The sequence below is a fragment of the Lactuca serriola genome, chromosome 6 (genome assembly GCF_051521515.1).
Source record: "Lactuca serriola cultivar US96UC23 chromosome 6, Lser_US96UC23_V15, whole genome shotgun sequence".
Classification (NCBI taxonomy): Eukaryota; Viridiplantae; Streptophyta; class Magnoliopsida; order Asterales; family Asteraceae; genus Lactuca; species Lactuca serriola.
In genome coordinates, this window is record NC_136413.1 from 196,843,904 (window position 1) to 196,863,135 (window position 19,232).

Here is a 19,232-nt window from a genome sequence, read left to right on the forward strand (position 1 = left end):
AGAGAGATGGAGGTTGAAGAAATTAGGATTAGGTTATGAGATAAGGAGCTTAAATAGGGTCCAAGACCCTAAAATAGGGTTCAGGTCTGATTGGCGTACGCCCAGGATACATATGGTACGCCCAACGTACTCTGAGGAACATTTACGACCAACCTGGTCAGTACGCCCAACGTACTCCCAAGTACGTCGAATGTACTGCCTTCATCACTAGAATGCTCAGTGTACGCCTCGCGTACTTGGCTAAGCCTGAAACCACGAAAATTCGGAAGGCCATAAATTCTTCGTTATAAATCCGTTTCTGATGATCCTTATATCCACGAAAAGGTAACGAGAAGCCCTACACTTATACCAAACTTATTCCTCTTGAAGTCCACTCAAACTTAGATCTAAAATTCATGAAAAGCCGAACCAACGCCTTTAACAATACATTTGGGCTCTAAAGCACAAACCGAACTCTTTTATCACACTACCTACCTCACCCACATCCCCAAAGGGCCTAAACCTTTCTCCTTGAAAGCTTCAAAACCTTCTCATACTCGGATTAAGGCCCACGAGCGTTAAATCATAAAACAATCCGGAACAGGATGTTACAACTCCAAGGGTCTTTCCATTGGCATAAACGAGCTCGCCTACATTTATGATCTCATGAATTTTGGGAATTCCCATTTCCTGTTGAATGTCAAAACCGATAGGTTTCCCCTTGTTTTGAAGTCGAAGCATAACGATGGTGCCTGGAAAGGAATTTTTTTTTTGTGAAACGTGACTCCAATACTGAGGGGAATCTCTTACCTCAATCATGAGTTAAGAAGGGTAGGATTTCATATTTATACTGAGGGTCCCGAAATTCACATCTCTTTTGTTGTTTGTTTTTTTTGCAGCTTTTAAGTTCGACGAGTTAGTTCCTCACGTTGGTGACACAGAGGACATAATCAAATTCTTCTTCACTTTGGCTGAATCAAAGAGGTCATTTAAACTCTACCAATTCGATCAGGAAAGTTCGTCTACGATTTTCTCCGTTTCGAATGGTAAGGATCCTAAGTTCCTCTTCTTCTTTATTGTACGGAGGATCCTAACTTCTCATGTTTGTTTCGCTTAGAGCCAAGAGTACCCGCTCTGGTGCCCAATTCACCCTTGCTAATTTGGTTAATGCAATATCTAGCGGTTAACTGGTGGTGAAGAAAGAGAAGACCTTGCCTTCCATTCCTCTGATAAGAGCCCCCATAGATTTGACCGTGAAAACTTCGGGATCCAAGAAGAGAAATAACGTAAGCTTCACTGAGTTGAGTTTAGAAAATCTTGGGGCAGAAGATGCACTCTGGAAGTTGGTTTCCTTATCTCAGGCTGTAAGAACAAATATCCTTTTTCCTTTGCATTTCTACTATTTTCTATTTCTCATGTCTTTCTTGTTTCAGGTCTCCGACCACATCTCTGCTAAGTTGAGGATCTAGGTTGTGAGAGCCGAACAAGCCCTGAAACAGCAAGATAAAATGTGGAAAGCAACCAATGTGGACCTCCTGAAAAGGGTGGAACATTAAATCATGGATAAAGATGAGAAGGAAGAGAAGCACGTCACGGAGATGGAGGAAGTGATCGTCGAGGCAAATGCCAGTGTTGCTATGGCCGTCTGGGAAGCCAACATTAAAATAGCTGAAGACGTGGCCAATGCAGGGTCCTAGAACCTGGCAGAGTGGTGTACAGCTCTCGCCCAATTAACTGGTGGACCTATGAATACCAGTCAGGATCTTAAAGGGTAGCAGCCAAAGGCGGGCGAGGTGGAGAAGACTCTAAGCAATGATGACTAGCCAATGGTCTAGGTTTGTAAAAAATTAGATTAAATAGTTTTTAGTTTTAATGGGTGTAAGACAATATTACTATTTTCTTTTTTTGTGGGGTTGGTAGGCAACGCCTTTAATGCTAAATTTTATATTTCTTTACATGCATGATTGAATTGTGTGGATGTAGCAACAGGATTTCCGTGGATCCCTATAACTAGGATCTTTAAAGACATCAGTATTTGCAAGAAATATCAGGATCTAAATAACCTGAAAGTAGTTAGTCACTCATTTAGGATCTCAAAATAGCTGAGATCCATGATAAATCTTCAATCATCATAAGGAAGATAACTTTAAAAATAAGGATAGATAGAACCTGATTATCCTTAGGTTTTGTGGCTTTTAGATTAAGGAGAAGTTTAAACTTCGTATGGTTTTTGAAGTTATCATATGATAGGATCCTTGATTTAGGAGTTCATCAGTGAGGATCCCTGGTTATCTTCGACTTAATAGACTTTAGGGAGTATCCTACCTTAAGAATCAATCTCGGAGAAATATTGAGGGAACTTTTGTTTTGCAATATGATAGTGGTGTAAATCTTGCATACTTTCTATGGAATATCCCATCTTCAAGCAATATGTTTAGTATTATAAATTCTCAAGAAAACTTAGGGGAAAATCCCAATGTTAGTAAATTATTGGGGAGGATCCCAAATCGTATGATAACATAAAAATGTTGTAAACCATAGTTATTTTCTGGGGAAGATACCAACTTGAGATAATATGAAAATTTTATAAACCATGTTTATTTTCCGGGGAAATTCTAACTTGAGATAACATGAAAACGTTATAAACCTTGTGTATTTTCACTTTAAGATCTTAACTTATGTTCAGAAATAAGAGGGTTTCCAAGTCATTGAAATGTGAAATGATCCCCTTATTCACATCCCACAGTTAGATAACGTGTGCCCAAGCGAGGTGTAGAAACCTTAACTCGTATGAAAGAGGTAATTAACTCTTTAAACATTAGAGGGGATTAACTGCCCTTATTCATAGGAAAGATGATCAGTATCTATTCTTAGTTGTGTCAAAAATAATAGAACATTTTAGCTTTGAGACACTTAAGTTCCAGGGACTTCAAACGTCAAGATCCTTGTATGTCAGGATCCCTAAGTGTCAGGATCCTTATGTGTCAGGATCATTGTGTGTTAGTGTGCCAACTGTCAAATTCAAGTCATTCTCGAACTTATCGTCTTCAGTCCCTTCCACTTTACACCAAACATTAACTCTTTGAGCCAACGGTCATTATGGATAACGCTATTAAGAATTGACAACTCCTCACTCGCCCGATTGCTTGAGTTCATGATACTATATTCATCTATGGAACGATACGCATAGATCTTGATATGGTGTTAGTCACAGGCTTAGTTGTGAACTCATTGTTTTCTCATACACATACAAACTTGATTATTAATTATAACGATGAACTTTGTTTGTCATTGTAGCAATGTACTTGTATTGATGGAAAATTTGATACCAAATCTTGATTTAGCAAACTTGTGAACTCATCAGATATTTTCATAGTTGACCCTCATTTTACATGCTTTTTCAGGAAATAATTAGTAAGTGGATATAAAGATTCATCATCATAGAGCATACAACATCATGTGGAAGTTATTTTATGAAGTTAACTTTGAACAACGTTATTTTGGGAAACTTGTATTTTGTTTTGTTTAAATTATGGGTTGTAAACTTTTAACTACTACTATGGTGATGTAACTTTATCTTTTGCAATTAAATATTTATCACTGTCATATCTTGCGTTTCTGCTTTAGCGGGGTGTGACAGAAAAGCTATCAGAGCTAAAGTTCTAGAGAACATTCGTTTTGTTTTTACATCGAACGTAGTACTAATATAATTAGGTCAGGATTTGTATTATTGGTTCTCAATTAAACATAGCTTGATCACCTGTTTTTAATTAAGGAAAGAGTTATACAAGACTTGAGCTAATTCTAATGGGAATATGTTCAACCAAATTTTTGGAAATACTTTATTTTAAAAATTCAAAAAGTGAATTTTGGTGTGTATAGGTTTTGCATATTATAGGATTTATTGTTAGTTATTTCATAACTCATTAAAACTATGTCTCAGTCCAATATGTCGACATCGTCATCCTCTCGCGCTACCGCCTCGGCTGATGAGTCCAATTATTTCACCATTGTCCCTCGACGTGATCCCCCGCGTCTGTGGAAGAAGACCCCTCGGAAGACATGGGAGTGTTGGGTTTGTTGAGCACTATAACATTACTATGGTGTACATACAACCCTAGATGCTTTGGATCTATATTTTCTCTAATTATACATGCAAATTTTCTTTTTCCAAAGCATACACGCTAACTAGCATACAATTGAAGCTATATAACATATAAACTAGTTTAGATGATTACCTCTTATATGCAGTGTGTAGTTCATGACCTTTGAAAGCTTGAGCACCTCAAGTGTGATGCCTTTATTGTATCACAAGCACCAATATGCAAGAGGAGGCTTGAGAGAATAAGTTACTTAGTACAAAATCAATATCAAACTTCTTAGAATGATGATGCAACCGATTTTGGTTCTAGGAGTGTGCTTTTATAGTGTTGAAAATGCTAGGGTTATACCTCATAAACGCTAATGACCTTTCATATTACTTAGGGTCAATGGGTTAAACCTCTATTGACTATCCATGGACTATTTCATTGGTTTAACCCATCCTAAATAACTATGGATCATTAGCCCACACTATAAGAATCATTGATTTACACAATCAATCCCTATATATTTAATTAGTCTCTTTTGATCACAAAATTAATTCCAAATTAATTCTTTATGAATACTAATTAAATAATATGATTTCATATTAATATATTATAATTGTAATATATTAATAAATCACAAACAACCTTATTCTCAAAAGTCCATCCTATCAAATTGCACTGTTGAAGGCAACCCAAAAGGACCATGCTGCAATCGGGTCAAGTACATCCCAGTTATAGTTATAGGCTTAGACACCAAATCTAACAAGAAGACACGAGAGACTTGTAACATCCTGTTTCGGATCGTCCGTGATTAGGGTTTGTGGGCTGCAACCCGAGCATGAGGAAACCTCGGGGCTGAGAAGAGTTACTAAAAGCGTAGGGCTTCTCGTCACCTTTCCGTGGATATGAGGTTCATTGGAAACGGAGTTATATTGAGGAATCTCTGGAAGTTGAAGTTTTGGCAGGATAAGTCCCTTATTTGAAAAAGGTGGCAGCTGAGTATGTTGGGCGTACGTGTGTGTACACTTAGCGTACTCATGTGCGTGACTTTTAAGCGGAGCCACCTAGTATGCTGGGCGTACCAGAGGGCATGCTGGGCGTACTAGGCACATAGTGAAAACCCTAAATGAGAGGGTGTCCCTATATAAAGAATAAGATGGCCTCATTCACGGCCACCATCCTCAGACAATCAACCCTCTCAAACCTTAATCCTCGTTCTTGAGCTTGTGTGTGTCCATTTGATAGCATTGAAGTGATTTTATGTGTTCATGGAGTGAAGAAGGACCTTTGAAGAAGGAGTGGGAGTCCATGCTATAGATCTGAGCATATATGTTTTGGGAGCTTCATTTGGAGGTATAAAGCTCAAAGCTTTCTCACCTTTTTGTTTTGTGCATCATGTTAGAACATTTTAGGGTTTTGGTCCCAAAGTTGCATGCTCTATGAGAAAATGAGCTCCAGAGATTATGATCAACTCCTTTGACTGTCTATAGGAGTATAGTGTCATAAAAATCGAGACATGGATGTTTGAATCAACCCATGCATGAGATATGAGCATTTAGAGATAAGAGAATGAGAGTTTTGGGTGTTTGTGAGTTTATTAGCCATGCACAGGCTTAAAGTTACAAGCTTTATGGAGTAAGAGCCTCTAGGGAGTCCATATCTGTGATATTAGCCATGGTCTTAACGGGTTAAGACCATGAAAGTGAGAAAAGCCATATTTGAAATACGCCGAGCATAATCCTAGTACGCCTTGCGTACTGGGTTGGTGTCCTCGATGAGATTTCGAGCATGCTTGTGTACATTAAGCGTACCAAGGGAGGTACGCCCTGTGTAACCTCGCTGTGGGCTTTTGGGCCAAGTCTCATTTTGGGCCTTAAGTGTTTGGCCTGGAGTTTGGGCTTGTTTCACTGGAGTTTTAGACCAGAGGAATATATATATATATATATATATATATATATATATATATATATATATATATATATATATATATATATATATGCCTTGGGCCCTTGAGTTGGTCTTGCCACTTGGACTTGAGAGTTGGGCCTCGGGAGAGCCCATTTATTATTGGGCCTAGGTGGGCCCAATGGGTTTTTGGTTATTGATGGGCTAGTTAGTGGACTAGATTTAGACCTAAAGAGTGAGCATTTAGACTTAGATCTTAATTGGGTAATTGTGGATTTTGGTCCAGTGTTAGAGGTCGGTGCGGCAGCAACATCTTTAGAAGCTGTTCATCATCCGAGGTGAGTCTTCTCACTATACTTTACCTAGAGTGGTAACCTTTGTGTGACCACAGGTTATTATGTGAGTATATTGCGTATTGTGATATCATGCGTTATGTCTTTGTGATTTATGTTGTGTATTATTCTGAGCTTACTGAGTTAGGACCAGAGGGTCCACCCGAATTTTGGGACCGAAGGGTCCCACTGAGACACATTTACCGGAGGGTCTTATCTGAGTATAGCCATGAGAGGCTAATGAGATTGTGTAGTATTTTGGGGAACTCACTAAGCTTTGTGCTTACCATGTTATGTGATATGTGTTTCAGGTTTTTTTTCAGGATCGCGAGAAGGCGCCTGCGTGATTGTACACACCAGAGACTGAGTTGTGTTTTGAGGATCCTGGATTATTAATCAAACAATTATGTAGTTGAGTTTTGTAAATTAAATAAATGGGATATTTGTGAAATGTGTTATGAGAATTATGTGATTAAAAAATGAAAATTTTGTTTGAAAATTTACGGTGTTACAAGTTGGTATCAGAGCCTTGGTTTGAAGGATTTGGATGCACCTTCGGGTATATCTGGACTCAAACTGAGGATTTGAGAAAAATTTTCAATAGAAATTATGTTTCTAAAACGAGCAAGAGTTTCTAAGAGAAAAACGAGAAGGAGTAGTGTGTACTATCAGCTAGAGGCGGAACAGTGATTTACCAAAATACCCTTACTTATTTGTGTTATTAGTTATTATTGTGATATTACTGATGCATGTTAGAAGATAGGCTAGGTATTTCATATGTTGGGGCTAGAGTTGCCTGATTTGTGATGCCTTAGCCTAGGAATTTTCCTATCTGTGATGTGTTTGAGTATGTGCGGAGTAAGAGTATCCATCATGAATCTTTTAGAGAGAACTATGAGTAGAGGAGTAATCTTGGAGTGATACCTAGATGAGCATTGGAGGAGCCCACTGAGGGAGTAGTTAGATACTTGTGAGGGGTAGGGTTGCTTGAGATCGGTGATACCTTTTGAGTGTGAGTAGAGCAAGTCGATTTGTAACCTAGAGTGGTTTTACATGTTGGTGGAGATTATTTGCTGCCCGAATGCTGCTTGCTTCATTATTTATGGAACTCTTGATGATGGGAGTCAGCTACTAAGTGAATATGACGATATTCAGGAGGTAGATGGCTGGCATCATAAGAAGTTCTTGAGCAGATGATGGCAGAGAAGTGAGAGAACCTAGGAAGAGCCTAAGGAGTGACCTTAGTTAGATGAGTATGCTGATAGAGGAGAGAATTTGCTAGGGAGCGACCAGTTTTAATGGGATTGGTGATCAGGAAGGTTGAGCAGCTACTTAGGAAACCTGGGACGACCTGTGTGGAAAGTTTAGGTAGATGTGGCAGGTTGTATGGGCCCGTACTATTGAAAGCAGAGGACCCGTACTCAAAACAGGGAGAATTCCAGAGGTTCTAAGTAGCAGATTGAGAGGTGATAGCGTGGTTCGAGTACCATGATTCGTAGCAGATTGAGAGGTGATAACATGGTTCATGTACCATGATTCCTAGCAGATTGAGAGGTGATAACATGGTTCGAGTTCCATGATTCGTAGCAAATTGAGAGGTGATAACATGGTTCGAGTACCATGATTCGTAGCAGATTGAGAGGTGATCACATGGTTCGAGGACCATGATTCGTGGCGGTTAGTGCTTCTACTTTTACCAGTTATCCCGTCATGATTAATTAGACTGAGATCAGATATGATAGAGTGTAGGGCCAGAGGGCCATGTCGAGCGAGTTTCAATGGAACATACCTTGAGAGGGAAACCAAGTTAGTTTCTGAGAGATTTTATTTGGTGAGATGCCAGTTGGAGTCGCAAGACTCAGGGATGCGTAGAGATGATGCTTATTGGAGGATCGCGAGCAATCGACCAATAGATGAGACGTCACCTTCTGTGACAAGAGTTGGGCTGTTCCCATTTCCTGGGAGAAGCTAAAGAGATAACGAGCTCCCGGTTTTAGAGTTTGGAGGTAAACCCCATGGAGTAGAGTATTTGGACAGTATGTTTGTTGCAAGGTATTTCTTATACCATGAGAGATTCGATAGTAGGACTATGATGGAAGAGAACAAGGAGGTGCCTTATTGAGGGAAGCATATTTTTAGCAGCAGTTCTAGGTGATTAAGAGGAGTATATCAGGACGATGGCCCTTGTTGTCTACGTTGTGTACCTACTATGAGAGTGAGTTCTCTTGCTTTTATTATGATTCCCGCGATGGGAGGCGGGTCAAGGAATCAGAAACTAGGTGTGTGGTAGTGTATTATTTCCAGATTGAGAGTCATGACTAATTCGAAATAGTTGGGGTATCCGACGGCGTGTCGGTCTGAGGCTTCGAGATGACTAGAGGCAGTCACATTAGGAGGATTTTGAGATTTATGTCTGAGTTATGAGATATTTGGAGTTTCTTGGTTTCCATCGGGAAGATCATTAAAGTGATTACATGGTACATTCCAAGGTTCAAGTGTGATGTACCTGGTGAAACCGTCTATGGAGTAGATTGTTGGTGTGCTAATTGGGGATGGTTCGAACCCTGAGTAGGGGAGAACTGGGCATTGTATTGAGAGGATCAGCGACCCGTTCAAGTGGGGTTAGAGAACTGGTTATGGAGATCTGCGGTGCAGACACATGAGACTTGGGTTATTGGTGGACGAGGCAAGGTGCAAGGCGAGATGATGTATTTGTGTGCTTAAGAGAGCATGAGTGAATCCATGGCAGGTGGCCATTGGTCAAAGAATTTATTATGGACAAGGAATTTTTGGGTTTGCAAATGTTGAGTTCGAGGCGGTTGGGTAGCTGAGTTCAAGGTGCAATAGCTGAGATTCGCAGGTATATGTATAGATTGTGATCTATACTCCAGGAGGGACAACAGTTGATTTGTCAACCAATTTTCAGAGTCAGTATGAGTAGTTTTGTATGGGTGGTGATCAGTAGAGGATGGAGCTTCAGATTTTTGTCTACGTGTTTTTAGTTATTGACGATTCCTCCGTGTTTCAATTTGAGAGAAAGGAGTATATCGAGGTTTCATGTTGCGTGAGTGGAAGATCAGCGGCTGAGGCAAGACATCGTGAGATACTGTGATGGTGTACCGAGGTACCCAAGTATGATGTCCAAAATTTTTGGTCATGTTGACACTCGAGTTGTGAGATGGCGAGTGGAGTACCGAGTGACTTTTGTTCCAGTGGAAACCCATCAGTTCATTGTCGCCAGAGTTGGATTGTCAAAGGGTGTCTCTGTGCTGAGAGAAGTGCTTTGCCTATGACAACTTACATCAGGAGTGGTGGTGCATAAAATAGGTGTGTGTAAGCACCTATCTATGTTGTGCGGAGCATGAGTTGGTGAACTCAGTGTAGTGATGACTTGATGATGAGATTGTGGAGTGATAAGATAACAAGTGGATCCATGTGAGAGTAATGGCTTGTGATTATCTAGAAAAACCACGGAGTGAGCCCATGGTGAGTTAGTGAGAAAGAGATTGTTGTATGACTATGGGGAGCCGTAGCATCCATGAGACAGTGGGAGAGGGTATCGTGGTACTGCCGGGAGCCATAGTATTCGCTAGTCAGTGAGAGAGTATCGTGATACTGCGGGAAGCCGTAATATTCATTGGATAGCGGGAGAGTGATGTGATACTACGTGGAGCGGTTGTACTCACTAGTTAGTGAGAGATTGTCGTGGTAGTACGGGGAGCCATAGTATTCACTGGTTAGCGAGATAGTGTTTTGATACTGTGGGGAGTCGTAGCATTCATGAGTCAGGGAGAGGGTGTTGTGAGTCTGCGGGGAGCCATAGAATTCATGAGTCAATAAAGGAGTGTCTTAAGACTACGGGGGGAACCGTAGCACCCAATAGTCAATAAGAGTGAATACTGTTCTGCGGGGAGTTGTAGTATTCACTCGATAGAGTATGACACAGAGGAATTTGTAGGCTTGGGTAGCCATACCACTTGAGTCTTTGGGAACCTGGTTACCGGATCATGGGCGAGACTGGGGTCTCCGTGACATTCGGGAATCATTATATCCCAGTTTGAGGAGGGATTATCATAATCGGAAGGAATTGGAGAGCTGGTGTGTGCATAAATTTGCGAATAGCGGGTATGGGTTGAGTATCAGATTAGAAATGAGTGGTTCCAATTCTGCTGTTAAGTTAGACTCTCGAATTGAGTTTGGGATAATTCATGTATAGAGTAGGCATGATGAAGTTCCGAATTCGTAGATGGGTTTCATTTTGAGGGGTATTGATCTCCATCTGATGTCTTAGACCGGGGTGGGTCAGTTTCATTGGTATGGGAAGAACCGAGAGACGCATGGAACTAGTAGGTGGTAGACGACAAAGTTCGGAGGTGAGACGACTTCAGATGGGGTAGTAGTATTCGCTTGGGCTAAAGAGAACTTTGTGACTTGTGTGTCACGATGGGCCAAGATAGTTTGTGAGAAGGAAGATGGTAAGTCATTTTATGGAGTGTGTAGTGGGTAGCCATTGGAGGTTCAACTATTGGGTTGGGAGTTAACCTGGTGCTCGATGTTGGAAGAGACATCTGAGAGGAATTGGGGCTTATGATCAAGGGTGTCAGAGGATCGTTCCGAGCTGGCTTGACCGCTTTCTTGTGTCTGAGGACAGAGATTTGAGGATCATTCATTCAGAAGAGTTCAAATAGTTGTCTAGGCGGTGGGTCCTTAGTGGGATATGACATTTCCGTTCCTTTCGAGTTCGGCCGAGATTAATTAGAGAATTAGAGTTGGTAGAGTGTTCTTAGAGTCTGTTATGCGATGGGTGATTAACATGTTGATATTTTGCGAGGGTGGTCTGGCCGGGAGACAAACCGCTAGAGTTTTCAAGTTCTGGGGAGTCAGATGGAGTACTGCAGCGGCGGAAGGGTCCGTCCTTCTTTGGGGTCAGGAGTTCCTGTTGGGTTATGGTGTCTTTGAAAGAGATTGTTTTATGATATGAGATCCTTTCAGTGGTGCTTCTTGGGTTATTGGGTTCGATCTATGTGCTGATAAGGAGAGATTTCGAGGGCGATATCTAATTCAAATGGGGGAGAATTGTAACATCATGTTTCAGATCGTTTGTGATTAGGGTTCGTGGGCTGCAACCCGGGGATGTGGAAGCCTCGGGGTTGTGAAGACTTTCTAGAAGTGTAGGGCTTCTCGTCACCTTTCCATGGATATGAGGTTCATTGGAAACGAAGTTATATCGAGGAATCTCTGGAAGTTTGAAGTTTTGGCAGGATAAGTTCGTTATTTGAGAAAGGTGGCAGCTGAGTAAGTTGGGCGTATGTGTGTGTACGCTTAATGTACTCATATGAGTGACCTTTAAGCAGAGCCACCTAGTACGCTGGGCGTACCAGAGGGTACACTAGGTACTAGGAACATAGTGAAAACCCTAAATGAGAGGGTGTCCCTATATAAAGAATAAGATGGCCTCATTCCGGGCCACCATCCTCAGACAATCAACCCTCTCAAACCTTAATCCTCGTTCTTGAGCTTGTGTGTGTTCATTTGAGATCATTTAAGTGATTTTGTGTTCATGGAGTGAGAAGGATCTTTGAAGAAGAAGGAGTGGGAGTCGAGGCTATAGATCTAAACATATATGTGTTTGGAGCTTCATTTGGTGGTATAAAGCTCAAAGCTTTCTCACTCTTTTGTTTTGTGCATCATGTTAGACCATTTTAGGGTTTTGGTCCCAAAGTTGCATGCTTTATGAGAAAATGAGCTCCAGAGATTATGAACAACTCCTTTAAGTGTCTTTAGGAGTATAGTGTCATAAAAATCAAGACTTGGACGTTTGAATCAACCCATGCATGAGATATGAGCATTTTGAGATAAGAGAATGAGAGTTTTGGGTGTTTTTCACTTTATCAGCCATGCAAAGGCTTAAAGTCACAAGTTTTATTGGAGTAAGAGCCTCTAGGGAGTCCAGATCTGTGATATAAGCTGAGGTCTTAACGGATTAAGACCATGAAATTGAGAAAAGCCATACTGGACGTACGCTGAGCGTAATCCTAGTACGCCCTGCGTATTGGGTTGGTGTCCCCGATCAGATTTTGTGCATGCTTGTATACGCTGAGCGTACCAAGGGAGGTACGCCCCACGTAACCTCGCTGTGGGCTTTTGGGCTAAGTCTCATTTTGGGCCTTAAGTGTTGGGCCTATGGTTTGGGCTTGTTGTACTGGAGTTTTGGACCAAAGAAATGAATATATATATATATATATATATATATATATATATATATGTGTGTGTGTGTGTGTGTATGTGTGCCTTAGGCCCTTGAGTTGTGCTTGCCACCTAGACTTGAGAGTTGCGCCTTTGGAGAGCCCATTTATTATTGGGCCTTGGTGGGCCCAATTGGTTTTTGGGTATTGATGGGCTGGTTAGTGGACTATCTTTAGACCAAAAGAGTGAGGATTTGGACTTAGATCTTAATTGGGTAATTTTGGATTTTGGTCCAGTGTTAGAGGTCGGTGCGACAACAACATCTTTAGAAGCTGTTCATCATCCGAGGTGAGTCTTCTCACTATACTTTACCTAGAGTGGTAACCTTTGTGTGACCACAGGGTATTATGTGCTTATATTGCGTATTGTGATATCATGCGTTATGTCTTTGTGATTTATGTTGTATATTATTCTGAGCTTACTGAGTTAGGACAGGAGGGTCCACCCGAGTTTTGGGATCTAAGGGTTCCACTGAGACACATTGAACGGAGGGTCTTATCTGAGTATAACCATGAGAGGCTAATAAGATATGTGTGGTATATTGTCACACCACGAAACCGATGGCGGAAACGTTCCGGGGCGGAGGACGTCATGTATAGCATCACAACCAATGAATAACAGCAATCATAGCAACACAACCATTATAGTGAATACTTAGGTAAAAACGTTTACATCTGTTTTGAAATTTAGTTTGAATTACATCCAATAGTTTTGCATTGTAAAAACTTAAAACCTCGTAATGCTTCAGTTCCTCGAAAATCCAGCAAGTACCTGTCTACTTATTTCCTGAGAATACAAGCAGTTTGAAAAATATCAGCATAAAGCTGGTGAGTTCATAAGCATTTAGTTTTGAGAGAAAAATGTTCTTTGATGCTTTTGAAAAGTGTTCCTCAAGAAAATCCTATGTTTTCTTATGAAAAGTAGTGATGAAAGAGTATCTATTAGTAAAAGATAAACCATCGGTTTTAGAAATCATGTTATCTGCCCTAGAGGTAGAGATGCGAGTTTAGAAATCCCTGAATACTATCTGAATACATAAGTAGTTTTATTACTCAAAATAAAACTCATGAAGGGTAGAGCCCATAAACAAAGTTAGTTTATACTTATTTGCTAGTCGTATAACCATACTTGATATGACCGAGAGACATTTATAACATTCTTCAGGCGATAAGCTAAATGACATTTGTTGACATTTGTTCACCCCAGGCGTGCCCGCCTAACTGTAGCTAGCAGTTTAGGTGTGGGATTGTCAGTCCCGAATAGATCTATTCACAAATCTCACGCTCTCCCTCCAGGAGACTCTCGTTATACTAAAAGGATTTATCACTATACACCTAAGGGTACAGTATCGAACTAGCACCTCACAATTCTGTATAATCTAGTTTACTAGCAAGAAATCAGTATAAAATAGTAATTATCTTTGAATAAATGTACTTTATACTTCTGAGAAAACATACAACATAAACTAAATCCGCCATAGTTTATATATATATATATATATATATATATATATATATATATATATATATATATATATTGATTTATCAAATCTGATTAAGTAGAGACTGCCTAGAGGGTTATCCCAAACTATACCCATTATAGTTCTGAAAGCTAAGAAGTTGTATTTCCGAAATAGAAGTTTCCCTTATGTTCAACATATTACAAAAGGAGACAAAATATTTGCATATGTTATTAAACGTGGAAGTCGTTGGACTGCATTAATAAGTTTAAAACTTTAACAAAATACTTAGCTTTTGGATTGTATTCCCCCCCCTCCCGCTTAAAACATTAAAAACAAGAAAAATGTAATGGTATGAACTCACAGTTGTTGCGTGGAGTTGTTGACTGAAAAGAAGGTTCCCGAGTTGTTGCACGTGACATTTAACGAAATCCTATTATCAAATAAATACATATATGTATCTAAATTAGCGATTTCGATAAATAAAGTGTCATAAGAACACTTGAATTCAGTTGAGGAATGTTACCGAGACTTGCTTGAATCGAAGAAATGGGTTTTCAGCCTTAGAACTCGAGTTTACGGTCTCTGAAGATGGGTTTACGGTTTCTGAAATGAGTTTACGGTTTCAGCAGGGGGCTGAGTTTATGGCCGTAAACTCAAGAACTGAGTTTACGGTCTTTGAAGCTCGGACCGTAAACTCGAAAAATGAGGTTTTGAATGCTGATTTCGAAGTGAGGTGTGATTCCAGACGCTCCAAAGTGCTCCAAAAGGTGTTTTACGATGTTTCCCGGAGCTTAACTGCGATTTAAGGAGTTTACGGTTGAAGAACCTTAGAGAGAGGAGGAGAGAATGCGGCCATAAAAATGTCGCAATGAAGTTGGAGACATCGTATTTATAGGGTGAAAGTGGGGGCCACTCATCACTGACCGTAAACAGGGTTTACGGTCATAAACCAGTTTACGGCCGTAAACCTAGTTTACGGTCGTAATCCCCTTTAGACCAAAAATGTTGATTTTCGAGATTTTCAGGTTCATGCGTGATTTTTGGTTTCGACTCGTAAACAATTTATTTAAGCATAACTAGATTATTTTATTAAACCAAAATGTTGATGGAAAGTTAACGGATCTGAAATTTCATTAACGTAAATGCATAACAGAAAATGGAAAAAGTTTCGAGTTGTCACATCATCCCCCATTAGAGGGAATTTCGTCCCGAAATTCAAACCTAGAATACAAATCATGGATTAGGAAAGAGATGCAGATACTTCTGTTTCATATGATCTTTGCGCTCCCTCATGAATTCAGGCCCCCGCTTGGCATTCCAGCAGACCTTCACTTTAGGGATGCGACTTTTTTTCGTTCGTTTGACTTCCCGATCCATGATTTCGACAGGTTCTTCCACGAAGTTGAGGTTTTCGTTGATTTCAATCTCGTCGAGAGGAATCACAAGTGTCTCATCGGACAGACACTTCTTTAGGTTCGATACATGGAAAACCGGATGAATGTTGCTAAGTTCTCGCGATAGCAAGAGTTTGTATGCTATGGGACCGATCCTAGCAAGGATCTCGAATGGTCCGATGTACCTTGGGTTTAGCTTTCCATGCTTTCCGAAGCGTATCATGCCTTTCCAGGGTGAGACCTTCTGTGGGACACGGTCACCAACCTGGAACTCTAAGGGTTTACGTCTCTTATCGGTGTAGCTCTTTTGTCTATCTCGAGAGGCTTTCAGTCGTTCCCGGATTTGTACAATCCTCTCAGTTGTGTCTCGGATGATTTTAGGACCGGTGAGAGTACTGTCGGGGATTTGACCCCTGGCTAGCTGTGTGTCGCCCACCTTAGCCCAACACAGAGGGGATCTGCACTTACGGCCATAGAGGGCTTCAAACGGCGCAGCCTTGATGCTGGTATGGTAGCTGTTGTTGTAGGAAAATTCAACCAAAGGAAGATGAGTGTCCCGTGACGCGCCGAAGTCAATGACACAAGCGCTCAACATATCTTCCAAGGTCTGAATTGTTCTCTCACTCTGTCCATCAGTTTGCGGATGATAAGCCGTGCTCATATCCAATTTAGTTCCCAGAGCCTTTTGCAAGGACTGCCAGAACCTCGATGTGAACCTGCTGTCTCGATCGGAGATAATGGATGCAGGTACACCATGAAGGCGAACTATCTCTTGAAGGTAGATCCGTGTGAGTCTCTCCATCTTGAAGCTTTCTTTGATTTCTAGGAAGTGGGCGGACTTCGTGAACCGATCGACAATTACCCAGATAGCATCGTGCCCACTCGGAGATGTGGGTAGCTTGGTGATAAAATCCATGGTTATCCTTTCCCACTTCCACTCAGGTATTTCTGGCTGTTGAAGTAAACCTAACGGTTTTTTATATTCAACCTTCACCCTGGCACAAGTCAGGCACTTGCCCACGAAGGTAGCAATCTCTGCTTTCATGTTTGGCCACCAATAGAGTTGTTTGAGATCCAGATACATCTTATCTGAATCTGGGTGAACAGAGTATTTAGTCTTGTGCCCCTCATTCATGAAAACCTCTCTGTGACCGCCGTACTTTGGGGTCCAGATTCAGTTCATGAAATAGTACACTCCATCTTCTTTGACCTCCAAGTTCTTGTCCATTCCCCACAAGGCTTCCCCTTTCACGTTCTCGGGTTTTAAGGATTCCAGCTGAGACTCTCTGATCTGTGTGGACAGGTGGCAATGGATGGTCATTGTTAGTGCCTTCACCATATGCCCTAAATACTCCTTTCGACTGAGGGCGTCTACTACCACATTGGCCTTGCCGGGATGGTAGCGAATTTCGCACTCGTAGTCACTGAGTAGCTCGACCCATCGTCGCTGTCTCATGTTTAACTCCTTCTGATTAAAGATGTGCTGTAAGCTCTTATGGTCGGTGAAGATAGTGCATTTGGTTCCATAGAGATAGTGTCTCCAGATATTTAACGCAAAGACCACTGCTCCCAACTCCAAATCATGAGTTGTGTAATTGACCTCATGTGTTTTCAACTGCCTCGAGGCATAGGCGATAACCTGTCCTCGTTGCATGAGCACACAGCCTAGGCCTTGATTGGATGCATCGCAGTAGACCACGAAGTCTTCCGTCCCTTCGGGCAGGGACAAGATAGGTGCGCTGCATAGGGCCTGCTTCAATGTTTGAAACGCAGTGTCTTGCTTGACTTCCCAACTGAAGGTTACACCCTTTTGTGTTAGGGTAGTTAAAGGCTTAGCGATTCTAGAGAAGTTTTGGATGAACCTGCGATAATAGCCCGCGAGACCCAAGAATTGCCGGATTTCTGTGGGTGTCTTTGGTGCAGACCAGTTCTCAATCGCTTTGATCTTGGAAGGGTCCACGTGTATGCCTTCTTTTCTAATCACATTACCAAGGAAATTCACCCTCCTGATCCAGGACTCACATTTTGAAAATTTTGCGTATAGCTTTTCTGCCCTTAATGTTTCCAACACCTGGCTCAAGTGTTGTTTATGATCATCTTCACTTCGCGAATAGACAAGTATATCGTCGATGAACACAATCACGAACTTGTCTAAGAAAGGGCGACATACCCGATTCATCAGGTCCATGAATGCTGCCGGTGCGTTAGTTAGACCAAAGGGCATTACTACAAACTCGTAGTGTCCATAGCGAGTTCGGAACGCTGTTTTGGGCACATCATTCTTATGAACTCGCAACTGATGGTACCCTGATCTCAGATCGATCTTTGAGAAATAACTGGCTCCCTGAAGTTGGTCAAAGAGATCGTCGATTTTGGGTAAAGGATATCGGTTCTTGATGGTCAGCTTATTCAGCTCTCGGTAGTCAATGCACATCCGAAAGAATCCATCCTTTTTTTTCACAAATAAGATCGGACCTCCCCAGGGTGAGAAACTTGGCCTTATGAATCCTTTGTGATCAGCTCATTGAGCTGACTGGATAATTCTTGCATTTTTGCTGGAGCTAAAAGGTAGGGAGATTTAGCTACAGGATTAGCTCTAGGGATCAAGTCGATACGAAACTCAACTTGACGTTCGGGAGGGATTCCTGGGAGATCTTCAGGGAAGACATCAGGAAAGTTACAGACTTTGGGGATGCTCTCGAGGTCTCTATCTTTTTGTGTTTCATTGACAACATGAGCTAGGAATGTATGACATTCCTTCCGCAGATACTTCTGAGCTTTGATGCACGAAATGATACGGAGGTTCGAACTGAGCTTATCACCATAAATCATAAGTGTTTCACCAGAAGGAAGATTGAGATGGACAGCCTTCTCAAAGCAAATAATATCATCATTATTGGAGCTTAACTAGTCTATGCCGATAATGACGTTGAAGCTCTTGATGGACACATGCATAAGATCGAGAGGAAAAGAATAATTGTCTAGAGTAAGAGTGCAACCTATGAATATATCGTTAGTGCTCTCCTTCTTTCTGTTAGCCATCTCGACGGTAAATATTTCAGTTAGAGGTTGGGATTTACATTTGATTAGGTTTTAAAATGAATGACTAACAAAACTCCTCTCTGCACCTGAATCGAAGAGAATGCATGCATAAGAGTTGTCAAGGAGGAACGTACCCGTAACAACGGTAGGATCAGCAACTGCTTCATTCTGGCCCAAAGCGAAAATGCTCCTTGTATTGCCACCGGTTGTTGCTTTGGGGCAATTTCTCCTGTAGTGCCCAGCCTCTCCACATCCATAACAAGTTTGACCAGCGCCCGCTCCCGGAGCCTGGTTAGTTGGTTGAGCCGGTGTCTTGCAGTATCGAACTGTGTGTCCCTTCTTCCCACAATTGTTGTAGATCAACTCAAGGCAGGGCCCGTGATGATGGATGTTACACTTGGTGCACAAAGGCAGTTTTCCAGCATAACCACCTGTAGGGGATTGGGTGGTTGGAACAACAGTGGGAGCAACAGTAGGAGCAGTAACAACATGAACTGCTACTATTTGTTGTTTCATGGAGGGCTCCTGTGAAGACTGACCCTTTCGCTTATTGCCAGACTTCTTCTTCTTCCTACCGTTATCCTTTTAGGGTCCAGGGAAGTTGTCACTTCATCCAGATCGATTCCATGATCGATCTGAGTCTGTGCCAGATTCTTGGCGCTTTCAAACATAGTTGGCCTAGCAGCCAAGACATTTCCTTTGGTGGGTTCTGTCAGTCCCCATATGTACCTCTCGATTTTCTTGCTTTCCGGGGTGACCATTCCCGGACAAAGAAGCGCCAGAT